This window comes from Rhinolophus ferrumequinum, chromosome 2 (assembly GCF_004115265.2).
Source record: "Rhinolophus ferrumequinum isolate MPI-CBG mRhiFer1 chromosome 2, mRhiFer1_v1.p, whole genome shotgun sequence".
NCBI classification, from domain to species: domain Eukaryota; kingdom Metazoa; phylum Chordata; class Mammalia; order Chiroptera; family Rhinolophidae; genus Rhinolophus; species Rhinolophus ferrumequinum.
The window spans coordinates 94,773,875-94,791,571 of NC_046285.1; positions in this window are offsets into that span (position 1 = coordinate 94,773,875).

The following is a 17,697-nucleotide window of genomic DNA, read 5'->3' on the forward strand; positions in this document are numbered from 1 at the left end:
CCAAGGGACTTAAAAAAGAGCAAAATTCCAACTCTGACTCAGTCTCCACTGGAATTCATAATTATAACTAATAATGAGAGCTGTCAAATAATCTGGGCAAGTATACTTCTTTTTTTTTCAGTTATGACCTGCTTCATTCCATTTCTTTAATGTTGTTAAAACCTAATCTATGTTCTGTGTTACTAAATACAAATTTGCCAATTTACCTTCAAAAAACAATGATCTAAAAGAGTATGAAGACTCAAAAAATAACTGTAGTGCATATATTTCATTTGACAAATTCTGTTTCTCTATTCAACCTATCTGTATCAACTTAAAGCATTACACACAGTAATCCCTTCTTCTCTGCAGCGCTGCTCTCCAAGGTGTCGGTTACCTGTAGTTATCTGAGGTCTGAAAATATGAAATGGAAAATTTCAGAAATAAATACTTTCAAAGCCATTCTGAGTAGTGTAATGAAATCTTGCACAGTCCCACTCCATCCTAGCTGGGACGCGAATCATCCCTTTACACAGTGTATCCAAGCTGTAATAGCTGACTAAGTTATCAGAATGACTGTTCAAGGAACCCTTATTTTACTCAATAATGACCCCAAGGCAGAAGAGTGGCTATGCTGGCAATTCAAATATGTCAAAGAAAATCCCTAAAGTGCTTCCTTTAAATAAAAAGTTGAATACAGTACAAAAATATATTTTGAGAGAGACCAATTTCACTTTACTTTTATTATAGTATACTGTTATAATTGTTCTATTTTATTATTAGTTATTGTTGTTAATCTCTTATGGTGCCTAATTCATAAATTAAATTTTATTATAGGTATGTATACATAGGAAAAAATATGTAATATATGTAGGGTTTGGTGCTCTCCATGGTTTCAGACATCTTTGGGAAGTTCTGGAAGGTATCCTCCACCAATAAAGGGGTACTACTGTACTGGTATATGGGTCACTTTTTGAAATAAACACAATCTGTATGAGTTGGGACCCACATGTTCCTCTCATCCAAATCTCCCTAGAGACTCCAGCACCCATCTTCCCTGGTCATAGTCTGAATTCCCCCCACTGTCCAAACCTTCACAGAATTTGGTGAAACCAAAGTTCTTTTCTTTTAGTGTTTTTTTTTTTTTTTTTAGATTTCACATCCACCCACTAAAACATTCCAGTCCTCTGCCCTCATTCTCTCAGCATTGTTTGCTATATTCACCATAAGACCCATCAATATATTTAGTGCCTTTGTAGAATTCTGTAATTTGATCAAACAGGGTAAGGCTGGTTTTGGGTAAGGCTGGTTTGGGAAACATCATTGAAGCGATTGCCTACAGAAAGTCACAACCTTGCTGGGGTGATTTATAAGAATGCTCTATGTAATTCTTAGGGTTCTGTAAATTTGAGATAATGGAAAACGTAATTGAAATTAGTTTAAACAATAAACTGGATTTCCTGGCCCTTCTACCCCTCTCTTCTCTGCATCTCTATTTTTCCTTATTAAACATTCCCTTAACCATTAAATCATTGCATTACTTCACATCTTTTAAGAAGCAAAATAACTCTACCCCACCTATACCTCTAACTACACTTTATTTCTCTACTCCTTTTAATTACAATCTTCTCAAAGGTGATCATTAATTGGTGTTTCTTTTTCTTTCACTTTTTTTTTTAACCGACTCTAAATAGACTAGCATCTGCACATTTAACTAGAACCAGTCTTCATGCAGATATAATGGGGAGACCTGTGAATTCCTTGTTTTCAACTAACAGAAGTTCTCAGAATTTACCTTCCTCTAAATATGACTTGTATTTCCATCATTGACCCTCATTCTCTCCTTCTTGAAACATCTTCTTAACTTGGGTTCCAGAAAACCATTCCTTCTTGATTCTCTTACTTTTCACTGAGCTTTGCTATTCCATCCCCATTTTCCTAAAATCCAGGTGTCAATATGTCCAATGACTCAGACAGACCTATGGCATTCTCTATCTGTAATCACCACTTTGACACTTTTATTCAGTACCATGAATCTAGACATCTAAGTGCTGATTTCTCCTTATTTATTACATATAACTAAGATCTCTTCCCTGAACAGCAAACTCACATTTAACTCTCTAGGGGACTCCTCTAATTGGTAGTATAATCAACATCTTAAATTTATCCTCTATAAAACCAAAATCCAAACGTTCTGTCTCAAATGTGAGCATCCTAAAATCTTCCCCTTTTCACACGCTATTCTTTGATTTACTCAGGTAATCCTTCTGTCCCATTTCTATTAGAACTTGGACTTTGTTTTGTTCTTGGCTCCTTTCATAACACCTAAAATAATGCCTTACTTGGAAGACGTTCAACAATAATTGTTGAATGCATGTATGATGGAATCAAAACAGAGGAGGGCGGTGAATTTAGTTTTGGACAATTTGATTAGAGAGACAGTGTCTACAAATCTAGTAAGATGAATATTGACAAAAGTATTTATTTTGCTGAAATTGACCCAAGGGTCTCTTATCAATATTCTTTATGGAATTCTTAGTCCCGAGAATTATTAAAGAGTAAGTCATTTCCTTAAAGGCCTTTGTCCAAGCTCAAGGATTTAACTAAAATGATGTGAAAGAAAATGCACAAATTATATTAATAGTCTTTTGCAATCTGAATAACTAGGCGAAAAAGAGCAGGTTGCATTTTTGTTGTGATTGCCTGCACATACTCTGTCTGTGAGAAAACTCAAAGGGAAGCCAAAATCTTATCAAAAGCCTTGCATGGTGTAACCATCAATTTTGGTAGGAGCAAAGTTGAAGTGTTTGACTCTCCTACCCATCAGTTTCTAGGACTAAGTGAAGGTATCTTCAGGGAAAGGAAATTTAGAATCTGCTTAGATTAGAACTTCACCCAGGTGGATTGTTCTTATTAGAGTGTATCATTGAAAGGACATAGAATTTAATTCCATCTATAAAAAGACTAATGATATAAAACGAAAAAAGTTGGAATGTTTTATTAGCAGGCCTAGTGTGCTAATAAATAGTGCCTTGGCAAAGAGAAAATGTACCTTTCTGTTAACAGCAAGAAAATTCCTAGGGATTCAAATGGTGGTGCAAAAATGAAGTATTGAAACCCAGTCTTTTCTCTGCAGAAGTAAAGATCCAAAGGAGAGAAAAGGCAGGCCTCCCCCAGTATTTGTGGGCCCTGGACAACAGTACAAATGGTTGTCCACAGGCCATGTATATAAATGTTTCATACATTTACTCAGTAATCATTCCTTAGGTCAATTCATCTTAAGCCTGGCCACACACTTGATACATCCCAAGAGTGTTTAAAAATACCTAGACCAACCCTTCAGCTCACTGTGATTTAGATTTATTTGTTGAGGAATAATTTCTAGGTTTTAGTATTTTATTATAAGCTTCCAGATGATGCTTATATGCACCCAGGATGCCAAAATTCTGGTAGAATAACTGAAAAATCCTCTGCTTTGTGATGTATTGGTGGAATGAAACTTATTTCAATGCAAACTGTGAAGTACTGATTACCAAGAAACTCTCTTTATGCTTCTGTCTTGGCCAGAGGGTACATTGGCCACTCTTTAAACTTTGTAAGAAATGCTGTGGAAAGAGGAATGCAAATCTATGGAGGGGATAAGGAAACCTAAACACATGCTCCAGGATGTAGTGTTTGGAACCTCAAGAGGCTCATTATAATATTTTGAAACATAAATGCAAATCATTGTCTTTTTAACCAGTCTTAGTGCAATTTGGCTCATATAAAATAGAGATCACAAAGATAAATTACTTCTTCATTCTAAGTTTTCCAGAATAAGTAATCCATCAACATAATATAATTGTTTACAATAGATCATTCCATGATTTGATGTAAGTTTATTTCTCCTAACATGGGGAATCATTCATAGTTCTTATTCCAGGGTAAACATCCAACAATGTAGTCAAGAAAATATTCTGTAGATAATGCTTGCCACAGCCATTTTTCAAAATGTAGTAGACTTTCGACAGTTTTTTTTAAAGATATATTTTAATCAACTTATTCAATATCTTTTGAGTAACCTGTGTATGTAGGTGGGATGCTAGGGAAACACATGCGGATAAATGATGCATATTAAAGAACAGTGAATGAGTTAAGTAATATAAGACAATAGTAAAAAATATTGTAATGCATTTGACTCATGTGTTCTAGAAAGTAGTATTACAAATGTAGATGAATGAAAGATTACTGTGTAATAGACATTTCAATAAGTTTTAAAATATGAATATAATATTCCAGGAAGGAAGGAAACAATGGAGGGACAAAAGTATGAACTTTGGAAAGGAAGTAGAAAAAAGAGAAATCTATGAATCAACTACTGGAGATTACAGAGACCAGTTGTCAAAAATTAGGTTTTTCTAAACAGGACTATTAGAAGGTGGAGAAGAGAAGAAATGGTCACTAAAATTAAAAGTCAGGATACTGAATGTAAACTAAAAAATTTAACCAGCCATGTGTGTTTTAAGCTCTAGAAAGTCAGTGGGACATTTTGAAAGGGCACCAACTAATGTAAGTGGTAGGTTTTAACTAAAAACTTAGAGTGGAGGAGATACTCAGATTTTATTATAAAAATTTCTGTGATTTTTTAATCAATGTTGTACTTCTTACTTTGAGGTGAACTTGCTGTGGACTTAGCAGTGCACATTCCTTGGAAATGAACTTAAAGAATCCTGTGTTAGAATGTCTTCAATTCCTTCTTTGGGTTAAAAAGAATGTCCTCAATTCCTTCTTTGGGTTAGGAGATGAAGCACTCCTAATAAGGCGAAAACATAGTTTTCATTTGGTCTTAAAATAGTTTCTTAATGTCAACATTACAGATTTATACCAAAAAGGAGTGGTTTATTCAAAATACTAAATTTTATTGCAGTGGTTTTTTTTTCACTTTATTCTGAAATCTAGGATAATACTTTCTCAGTATATTCATTTTTCTCTACTATGATCCAAATGACAGTGAGAAATAACGTGGGTCTTGTCTTTTAGAATCTCTTTCCTAAAAGAGATTTTCATAAAAGTTTTTCATAAAAGATGTTCTGGTTTAGTAGTACTTAGTCTCATGGCAACTGGGTGAAGTTCTGCCTCAGGCTGGAGGCAAAAAACGATCATCAAATTAGAGTAGAATTAGATGCTGACTTTCTCCTTAAAACAAGTAATGGTAATTTTTATTCTGGAATTGTTGATCAAAAATCATTATTCCTGACAGTGAGAAAATATGAGGAGCACTTATCATTTGAAAAACTTAAGGATCAGCAATACAGATATTCCACAGGAACTTGTTAAAAATGTAAATTATCTGACTCCAGCCCAGACCCACTAAATAAGAATCTGTGTTTTGACAGGTCAGGGTAATTTGTAAGTAAATCTATGTTTACATAAGAGTTTGAGAAGGCTGACCTATGCTAGTAGGTGCGTAAGCATATGAACTATACAGTTCTTTCTGGGAGCTCATGAGAAGGAGTATCTCTTGATTTTTGACATAACTTCTAGATCTCTTTTTCATTCTTTCTCTCTGTACTTACACAAGGAAGCATTTACTGTATCCTACAATATTATTTGCAGTCATCTTGGGAGTACACTGAGGAGCTTGCCTTAAGATAAAGCTTATACAGATATGCAAAATGAAAAAAAAGGAAACAGAAAGTCAGTAACATACTTAAATTGCCAAAACAACCAGCCCAGAGGATGAAATCACCTCTGTGCATTGGACTTTGTGAGCCAATAAGTTCTCCTGGTTATTAGAGCAAAATTGATTTCTGTTTCTTCCAACTAAAGGTACAGCTAGTTGATATAATGTCATTGAAGTGTTTATTTTTTAAAAAATAGATAAGTCACGAATATTAGGGTCTAAATTTTCAATAGAAAAAAATTAAAGAAAAGATACACAAATGTATTGGTAATCTGCACAAGCACATTTGGGTATTTTTTTTCCTCACATAAGGAAGAATAATATTTTGCAGTATTTATTAATATACAAATCTCTTCCATTTATCATGCTCAGATTTTCTCATACTCGCAGTCTTATCCAATTCAGACAGCCAAGGCATCCTTTATTCACTAACCTCAGATAACATTTGTTACTTACTAGAGAAGCCCAAATTTCAGAAATGGCTTCTTTGGTAAAAATATTGGCCTCAAATCAAGTCATTTTTCTGATTCAGAGCACATTTTGACAGCTAATAGGCAGCAACACCTCCAATCTGACAGACGCCTGATAGCCATGAGTACTGAAAGCAAAGGAGTTTTATACATTTATAAAATTTATACTGAGCTTTATTTTCATATTATTAATTTACTTAAAAAAAAATATTCTTTTTACCCCTCTGTGCACATCACGAATAAAACTATTGATGTAAGGCAACAAAAGAAGAGACAGCATCATTCAAATACACTGAGATATCCATCACTATTTAATACACACTAAAATGTATAGAAAAAGTCAGAGTTTGCTCAAATGTATAGAAAATGTCTCTGTTTGTTCAGATATTTGGTTTATTAGTTGAAATAAACCAAACTATCATTTGAATTAGTTAAAGCACAAAAGAGGAATGCATTTTAATAATGAGGTATTTTCAGAAAATAAGAGTACATAGGTGATTAATACTTAGATGTGGAAAAATAACCAGGAATCTCATTTTTACCAAAGATTTCTCTAGATCAGGGTTTCTCAAACTTGGTACTGCCGGCATTGTGAGCTGGATAATTCTTTGTGGTGGGAGGCTGTCCTATGCAGGTAGAATCTTTAGCCATATGTCTGGTCTCTAACCACTAGATGCCAGTAACACCTCCATCAGCATGATAGCCAAATGTACCATGGGGACAAAATTACCTCTAATTGAAAACCATTGCCACAGAATTAGCCATAGATCTATATGTCATATAATCATTGATTTTAGGTCAATATAGGTGAACATAGACATGAATGGAGATACAGATATAAGCATTAATATAGGTATAACCCACTTCTCATCATCTCTTTCTCTGCATAGTGATAAATGTGAATGAACACCAAACTTTTACAATTTAAAATTCAGCTCCTGCAAATAAAACAGCTTTAGACCTCTTTCTAGTGCCACATTAAAAAAAAAAAATCCAGAAACTCATTGACCCTTCTTGATTCACGTTTCCCTCAGACCAACCAACTGTACGCAGAGCATATTGAGTCATACAATAATACAACAACTCTTAACAAAATACAGAAGGATGATGTTGGGAGAGAAGTATAAAATTTAAATGTCATTATATTAGAAAGTGGAAATAAATCAAAATGCAGTGTTTTTGAGTGACAGATTTTATGAGAGAAGTTATAAAATGAAATTGTGCAAGTTTTGTGAAAATGTGCAAGTGACAAATGGAGGCATTGATTATGGAATCATGAGATAAACTCTGAAGAGCAGAACTGGTGGTAGGAAAAAGTAAACATTGGGTTTAACGATAAAAACTTGCTCTTTGTTTTTTAAACACACACATGTATATATTTGATGAACAAAAAAACTCGTAAACTGTGTCCATAGAGCCATTACACAAAATATAATTAGTTGCACCAGAAAAAAAAAAAAAAATAGCCACTTCTAAGCGAAAAGTAGTGAATGCTATTTCAGTGATATATCCTTTCACTGAAAGAGACACCTCATACAATCTAGCATATCACATTTACTAATAACTACAGCTGATTTTAGAAAATATCAGATGCCTCTGAACATAAGGGAATGATGTGGGACTGAAATCAGGTCTATAGTTGAAAGTATATCAGGAATCTCAGTCCCTAATCTCTTTTCAACTTCTTGGAGTCAAGTAATTACCTCCACCTCCAGGGGGTGGGGTGGGGGGTGGGGAGGAAGTTTACTTTCTGGAAGGCCTGGACCACTGAAACTCTCATCTCAAGAACATGAAGCATGTTGAAGGTTGTAGTTTAGGTGCTGTGATGGCATAGGAAAAAGTAAGAATTACAATAAAATTCTACCCTTCTCTCCCCTGCCTGTCACCAGCAGATTACAGCATTCTTCTTTGGACATAATAAATGGCCTCAAAGAAGAGGAAAACCTATATCAAAGTTTTGGAGTTGCCAGTACTCAATGGCTGAAACTTACCTGCCCACTGTTGTAAAGATCACTAACCAACAGGTCCCACTTAAACACACAGCGGTTCAAAGAGTATTTGTAGTGCTATATTTTAAATTATAAACAGGCAGTTAAGGATCACCAGATATTGTTGTAAAACTTCCAAATAAAAAGTGTCAAAACAAATTAAAAAGTAGGTTAAAGGAAATCATATACATTGTATACACCGTAGGAAAAATTTAAATTCTAACAATCATATAAATAATACCTTGAGAAAAAATAGAAAAGAAATAATAAAATTTAATTTTTAACTTCAAAAAGCAGAAATACATGAAAGCTGAAAATAAAAAATAAAAATTTACAGAGGATAACAATATAGAACAGAAAATATACAAATAAATAGAAAAGAATTTTAAAATTACAGGTTTTAACCAGGAAGCTCAATAACTGAATAATACATTTCAGAAATTAAAAAAAAGAAAGTTTCAACAGAAAAAATATTACAAACAAGTTAATAGAAAAAAACTTCCATAACTTAGGTACATGAATTTCCCGTTCAAAGGAGTCTAACATCTCAATGATATTAAAATAAGACAATAAAACAAAATAAAACATCATAACAGCCTCCAGATGGAGAGCAATTCATAGGAAAAAAATGGGAATCAGATTGGCAAAGAGATTCTGATAGGGAGCACTAATTACACATTTCTCACCCAATCTGTATTCCTTCATCTTAGAGAAGACCTAAATCATCCTAAATGGAGTGTTGGTAGAAATAGGAACATGAAAGTCACTGCTGGTGAGACTCAAAAGGAAATGTGGAAAATGTTATTGAAAACTGGAGGAAAAGGATTGGTTATTATATAGTGGTAGAAACCTTAGTTTCAAAAGGAAATGTGGAAAATGTTATTGAAAACTGGAGGAAAAGGATTGGTTATTATATAGTGGTAGAAACCTTAGTGGAGTTATATCCTACAGTTATATAGAAAGAAGAATTTGTAAACAGTGTACTTGAATATCTAGGTGAGGAGATTTCTGAGCGATATGCTTCTTCCCACTACTTATAGTAAAATGTGAAAGGAAAGAGCTAGATTGGGAAGCACTATTAAAGAAAAGGAAATAGGATTTGTTAACATGAAGAATTCTCAGCCTATCCAGATTACAAAGACACAAAAATTAGGAGGCTCACTGTCAAGAAAGCCTGCTCTGAAGAGAAAGCCAAGGGTGTGGCTGGACAACCTTTTGGTAGAGCTTTAGAAAGATCAAAAGAGCAGAGTATTCAATTTCACATGTTGCTCTTTGAGAGATTAGACAAGTGACTCAGAGATGCCCTCAGCCATCTAGGCAGAAGCCAGGAATAGAAATGGGATTACCCAAGATAGATCTGCACAGGAGCCTGTTGTCTAATGGAGTAAATCCCTGAAACATACAAGGGAAATTTACAAGGTTCTTCAGAGTGTTATGTCAACAGTTCGCTGCCAAAGTGGAATAAAAGAGAAAGAGAGAGAACAAAATGAAGGAAGGCTGTTTGGACTCCCAAAATTCCCCAGGTAGGAAACAAACTGATAAAATTACTCAGCTACAACACATAATACTCTTCATGAAAAAAGAAAGATGAGTCCAAGTGTGCAGGCCTGAGCCAGAAGGTACAGCCAGAATCGCAAAGGATTATTATCAGGCCTTGAATCTAACGTTTCTTGCCCAGTTGGATTCAATTTCCCAACTGAAATTACTTAGGACTGGTGACACCTTTTTCTTTCCACTTTCTCCCTTGTTTGAATTGGGACATTGATCAATGTTATCCCATGCCCGTCTCACCACTGTATTTTGGGAGAAGATAACATGTTTTCAGGTGTCACAGATCCATAGATGGAAAGGAATTTTGCCCCTGTATGGATTATACCTAGAGCTTCACTCATACCTAATTTACATGATTAGATAATGTGAGTTACACTTTTTGTAATGATGAGACTTACATGAGATTGAGATGATCCTATAAAGTCTTGAGACTCTGGAGGATCTTGGAATGGGACTAATGCATTTGGCAGATGTGATGGACATGAATCTTTGGGGGTCAGCTGTAGACAGAATAATGGGCCTCCAAGATGCCGACATGCTAACTCTTGCTACCAATGACTAAGTTACCTTACATGGAAAAATGGATTTTGGAGACGTCAGGTTGGGGGAAGTATTCTGGATGCACTTAGGGGACCAATATAATCACAAGAGTCTTAACAAGAGGGAGGTGGAATGGGAAGAATCAGAAAAAGGCAATCTGATGTGGAAGCTGAAAAAGAAATATTAAAAGATGCTTGCTGCTGGCTTTGAAGATGTAGGATGGGGGACCAGAAGCCAAGAAATGCACAAGGTTCTAGAAGCTAGAAAAAGCAAGGAAATCAGATTTTCCTCTAGAACCTTCTTAGAAGAAATGCAGCTCTGCTGACTCATTTTAGACTTCTGATCTTCAGAATTGCATGAGAATAAATGTGTATTGTTTGAAGCCATTAAGTTTGTAGCATTCTCTCCCTAACCTTCCCCTTATCTCCCCAACCCCTTTCTCTCTCCCTCACTCATTCACTCGCTCTGGGATGACGAAATAGGAGAGAAGAAAACATAAACCATCAATTTAAATAAGTAACAGCAAACTTCAAGCAAATAACTCCAGTAATTTAATAGAGTGGTTTATGGGAAAATCGAGTAGATTTGTGTCCCAGGAGAGTCCCTCATCCTTCATAAGGAAGAAATAACCAGGGTGTGCACTGAACCACACAGACAGCAGGTTAAATTTATGTGTCATTCCAGGGCTTGGTGTCCCATTCTGCAATACAGGTGACATCCAGGTAACCTTAAACTTACGTAAAGCTCTCAGGCATATTAGTCTTGCTGGAAGTCACAGTAGGAGGTTTAGGCACAAGTATCTTTCTGAAAAATACTGAAAGAGGAGGCTTTTCCAAAACATAAGTTCCCAAGTCCATCTCAATAAATTTCTATTATTTTAAGTCACTCAATTTGTGATACTGTATTACAACAACAATAAGGAACTAACACACCACCTAAACCATTGATCCAGCATGAAAGCAAAATGTTTTTCAGACATGTATCGATACAAAATTCATTTCATGTACTCTTTCCCAGGAGGCTCTTAAAGGATATGTTTTCCAACAGAAGTAAACTCCAAAAGAGGAAGACACGGTATCCCAGAAACCGAAAAGAGAACACAGAAGACACTTGAATTTCTTCACCTTTGTAGACTGCCATTTCCTCTGGTTTATTACAAGACAACAGGATGCTGCAGCTACATCTACTTATTTGTTCACTAAAAGTTTAAACTATAAGCTTCCACATAAAATGTCTGAAAACTGGTGTATGGAATTCTGACAAATTTCAAAGCAGAAAGAATTCCCATGTAGGGTTCAACAGTTTGAGTGAATCATGCTTCTTTCTTATAGGAAAAGAATAAGAACAAGAATAAGAGCAGCTATAACATATACAATGGATTTACTCTCAGATGGTCATTAGATTAAACTTTTTAACAAACACACATGGAGAATAATGAGGTGGGTTTGTAATTATTCACCTTTAGAGGTGATGAAACTGGTTTACAGAGGTGGCAGAACTCTCCTGGCAGTACTGAATAAATAGATTAAATAAGAATTGGCCCATTTCTACCCAGATATGGACTAACATGCCAGCTTCACACTGGATATGATCAATTTTTATCATACACAAAATGTTCCTGTTTTATGTAAAGAATAAGGGTTAAAACAGAACCAGTCATGAAGTCAAAAGATATTCCCACTTGACTAGCTGAACTCTCATTAATGTCACAATAATTTTAAGAACAATTTGAAATAAGACCATTCACCTGGAGATAGTTAAGATCCACAGTATATATTTACCTGCCATGAAAAATGTTTTCCTTATACATAGTGTCTAAAAAGTGTGGGATTTTATTTCCTTTTTCACAGCTGGAAAAACTCAGTAACCAATTCATTTTTCGTGGTGTAATATCATCTGATTTTAGGAAGTGTCAGAAAATAAATGAAAAAAAGAATTGAACAGAATATATATATATATATATATATATATATATATATATATATATATATGCTTTTAAAATCAACGTGAACCATGTACACTGGTTTCATATCAGATTTTTTAAACGGTTTTTCAACTGAGTGTGAAAAAAACCTAAAAACCCTAACACTCCAATAGAAGTCCATGAGTTGTTTGTGAAGTTGGTTTTCATTTAAAAGAGTCAGCAAACATGAATTAAGTAACCATGATGTGTCTGTTGCTGTGATATATTTTAATTTTTTATAGTATCACAACTAGCAATGATCCTATGAAGAGATTTTATAAATGAGCTTCCTTTGACAGAGAGGTCAGTTTACCCATGGGGTTATAGCTAATTATTAACAGTAACATTATTTGAAGCAAGTATTCTGACTTCTGCTGTAGCTATGTTGAAGATTTTTTCCCTAAAGTTTTAAAAGAAATCTGAGTTAAGGAGATGCATTCTATCCAAACTTGTAAAAGCAAACCACCCAATCAGCAAGAGGACAGAAGCATACATGCATTCTTTTCTCAGAGATAAAATTTCTAAAAATAATTCATTCCTATTTTGGTGCAAAAGCAAAAGTGCTATTTCTGATTAAAACCTAGATTATCAGAGTGGTATAGTAAGTAAGCTGATTATAATGAAGGTGTTTTAGAAAGTTATAAATAAGCTGCTCTTGCCTCAAAAGCTTTAAACTTTTTAATAAATTAAAAAGAAAACATATTAGTTAAGTGTTAATTTTACTCAATTACTTATCCTCAATCTCTATTTCCAGGGGAAAATTATTACTCAGTTTACACAGCAGGATTTCTTTTTTAATACATAGAACTTTCCGGAAATTATTTTATAGGAATAACGTTTAGACTACTAGTGAAAGGTGGCAGATTGAGGAAAGGCATTTACCTCCTTCCCTCCCAATATCCTGTAGAACTGAATAAAATTTTTCTATTAAAAATGTGTAAATCCAAAACATGATTCTCAAAGCAAGGAGGTGTGCTATTAATGCATTTCACTGACTTTGAAGAGTTTCTGAAATGTAGCACTGGTTTTGGATTGGAAGAGCAACTGAATAGAGCAAGTGTAATTCAAAACAGACAAAAGAAAATGACTGCATAGAGAGAAAAATCCTTCCTAACTCTATCCCAGCCAAACTCTCATCTCGTGTGGTGTGCACATGCTCAGAGCACAGGAAGAAAATGCAGAACCAAGCTTGTACTTCTGCAGGTAACCTAGCTGTACAGATGAGAAGGCTGCTCCTTTCCAGATTGCTCTGCTGGCTTCTTCCCATCCACTGAACCTCCATATTGGAGTTCCACAGGTCTAGGTCATATAATGTTTTCTCTGCTCTGTACTTTTTCCTACTTGATTTAAACTTTTCTCATTTCTTGAATATCATCGATTTATTCATAGCCATCACTATTTTTTGAACTGCCAACTCATATCTACATACTAGAGTTCCAGATTCCCTATTGACATATTTTAAGACTTTTATGTGAGCACCCCTTGGGTGCTATCCATTCACTCATTTTGTATTAGGTTGGTGCAAAAGTAATTATGGCTTAAAAGGTTAGAAGTTGCAAAAACTGCAATTATTTCTGCATCAACCTAATAATAACAACATCTCAATGATCCTTTAAAAAAAACCTTTTTTCCCCAATTCATCCCATGTGGTCCAGTTTGCACTTATTCCTTTGTCTGATCCAAGAATCAGCCTATATTCAAGGTTTAGGGAATCACGTGAGTCAATTTCGACCAATGAGAAATAGGCTAGTGCTTTTACTAAAGTTATTAGAAAAGAAAAGAAAAAAAAAAAACTTTATTCTGCTGGGTTTAACAAGGTGATAGGATGTAACCATGGTGTTTCAGGGAGTCACCATGAAAAGAAAGCTGGTTAAACACACACACACACACACACACACACACACACACACACACACACACACACACAGAAATAGGTCCAAGAGCAGAGAGACAAAAACAAAATTGTAACCATATAATCGGAAACTCGGACTTCTGGTCCCTTCCTCAGATCACCATGTTTTTGCCACCTTTTGGATATTGCTCTGCAACTCCCTTTACCAGGAATGCTCTAAGACCTTCCTAGTCTTTACCTGTCTTCTTCCTTCTCAACCTTTAGGTCTCGGTTTAAATATCACCTCTTCAGAGATGCTTTGTTCAACCATTTATTCAAAATAGCACCATCAATATTTTCTGTAAAGGCAAGACAAGATGTATCTGTCGTATCAGTTGTAATGATTTTATTTACTTTTTATGATCTGTCGTTTCCTGTGAAATTCAAGCTCCATGCTGGCATCAAGTCACTGCTGCTCACTATTGCATTCCTAGGCCTTGGGATAGTGACTAGTGCATAGTAGGTGCTCACTAAATATTTTTGAATGAGTGTATGAATGAATGAATGAATACAGTGAAGATAAGAATTGTACAATTACTCAAATTTGGGAAGTTAAAGGAAGGTAAATGGAATGGTAAGTATACTAAATTTCTCATGTTATATAAGGACTCCATAAATGAATCCTGAGTAAATTGATATTTTTTTTAAAAAAAGAAGCATATTAATGGTATGATGGTAAACAGTAGAATAATTTAGACAGAAAATGTTAATAGCCTTCCTTTCAAATGTTAATGTTGATTAATCATGTCTGCTCATCTGCATAGCGTGCTATTTTTCAGGTGAACAGTTTAAAGTTAAAGGAAAAAAGTTCTAAAATTTAATTAGCTATGCTTCTGATTTACTTTTTCACATACATTACTTTTTCACATGTATTTACTTTTTCACAAGTTTCACTGCTCTAAATTATAATGGTTATATTAATGTAGTTTAATTTTTAGATTAAATTTGATTAATTAACACTAAAATGTTAAGTATTCTCTATATTATTAGTTATGATATACTTTTGTTTTAAAATATAAGTGGGGATTACTTAAAACAGCTGATTAAAAATCTATAAAAGTTGACTACTAAGTCAATGTAATTTACAACATTTTGCTTCATGTCTACTGTTTTCAAGACACTAGATTATATAAGGATGATTAAGACTTTTATCCTGCCCCAGGAGAGGAAATAAAGAGAAAGACACTGACATTCATTCATTGCTTACTCTGTACCGGCGTCCTTCATAAACACTCACAACAACCCTGAGAGAGTATAGAATCATTCTGGAGTGAAAGGGACACTCAAAATATTGGAGCACTTTCCAGATTTTCTACTGTTAAACAGGATGAAAGTAAGATTAAAAATGTGGGAGGTTTTTTGGGTTATTTTATTTTTCTATAACATTATTTTTCTTACAAAAATCACTCGTTTGTAGGTTTATTTTTTATGCCATTACTATTTGACATCTAGAGATGGGATTCTGCTTTATATTTAAAAGTTGCCTAATATGATGTTTATTTTGTAAACCACAACTTATATGTGGATATATATTATAGAAAGTAGATATTTATTCAATATATACGGAGTGTAGTTGGGTTAACACATAGCACAACTAAAACATCCTTCAGGATTTTTTTCTTCATTGACAAATATAGTACAGTCTTCAGTATGAAAAAGGTAAAGAAAGAAAGTAATGGTTTTTAGAACACAATATTTCAACAAACTGATATGAAATTTACATAAACAATGAGATTTATTCATTGTGAGTTATAACTAGTTATTTGTGAAGACGGTTTTGGCTTTAGTGAAGTGAAATCAATCTATAGTAATTGCAAATAAATTATTACAATTGATTGCTCCAAAAGAATTTGACTTTTTATTTATGCCAATGCTCAGATTCTGAAGAAGATTCAACAACATTGTGCAATTCCAATTCTTTCTTACTCTGCATAAATAATATTTCTTCCATCTGAGCATAATTTGCAAATGCAGGCTTTGAATACTCATACTCTGTTGTCTGAAAACAGTTCTATCTTTTTAATGAGTACCATTGCAGGGCTTATATTAGGACATGAATGTTGACAACCAAATCCAAAACTCAAATCTAAAAGTCATTTAAAAAGAAATGCTTCAGATTGTTTACCAAGAACAATGCTAAGGTGAAAATTAAATCATTTCTCCTCTGGATGTGTAGGTTCTCTAGGGGTGATGTGGCTTGGGGAAGATTTTCTCAAGGAAAACATCAGTGTCACTAATAATACAAAGTTTCTATGTCTAGTAAATTTAAATTATTACGTGTATTTAAATGTACCAATAAGGTCACATTTACACGTTTTGTTAATATCTTTCAAAGTTTATTGGCATTTAATTTTATTTGGGATTGCCTCTAATAAATTAGAAAGACCTTATTGATATTCTTTAAATCTTAAGAGGTAAAATACATGTATGTGTGGATACGTCTATGTGACTAGATAAAATTTTTTGGAGAGCCAGTATGGGTATATGATTGAATTATGATAAAGATCTTGATGTTATTTTTCTTACACCAAAAATACCACATTTATTTCATTGTCTTTAGATTCTAGGATTTAATACTTCAAATTTCTCCCCATCATGTATGCTAGATGACGATTGCTTATGTTAGAGACATGAATTAGAATACAAGTCAGATAAAATCCAGAGAACAGAAGAGAAACCACTTATTCAGGTTCCACTCTCCCTTTCTTATAAAACAATTTAATATCAAATACCTCTGAGATACTTCTATTCTTTGAGTGTTAAATGTAAAGGAGTCCTGAGAAACTCAGAATCATTCATTAGAAGTAAATATTTATTATTAAAACAAAGTACACAACTACACTGTTATGATTAAATAAACATTTAATGTTCCTATTTAATTAGAAATATGTATTGTCATAAGTGCAGGTGAGAAAAAAGGTTGTTTTTGTTTGTTTGTTTGTTTTCAATTTTCCAAGAGATAGATATTATACCTGAAAATGTCAAATTATAGCTTTGCAACTGAAATAGGCAAATGGCCGCTAAACTTCTTTCTGTTGATTTATGCTGAGTATGGGTTCTAGTTACCAACTATTGCAAGACAAACCAAATCAAAGTTAGTGGTGTAAAAAAATGAACATTTTATTACATGAACGGATTCCGTAGGTCAGGAATTTGGACAGAACACAGGCAGTAACTGCTTTTTGTCTCTGCTTCATGATATCTGGTGACATCAATGACTAAGTGACTGGAGACTTTTTCATACACGTATCTGATAAAACTGAGTTGAGAGAGCGCAAAGGCCGGGCTCAGCTGGGGCTGTCAATTGAAGTCCCTACACGGGTGGGGACTGCTGTCACAGGCTCCATGTGGCTTGGGCTTCCTCGCAGCGTGGACACGCTCTGTTAGCTAATCTTTATACATGAAATCTTAAGTCTCCCAGATAGAGCATTTCAATGAATAAGGCAAAATCTGCATGGCATTTTATGCCATAGCCTAGGAACTCATATAGCATCTTCGGCTTTATTGTACTGAATGCCGCAGTCATCCTGCCAAATTCAAGGGAAAAGGGCATAGTCCCACCTCTTGATGGAAGAATATCAAAAATTTTGTGGCCGTGTTTTAAAATCACCAAATTCTTGTCTCTGTCCACAAACTGTTCACATTTCTTCTAA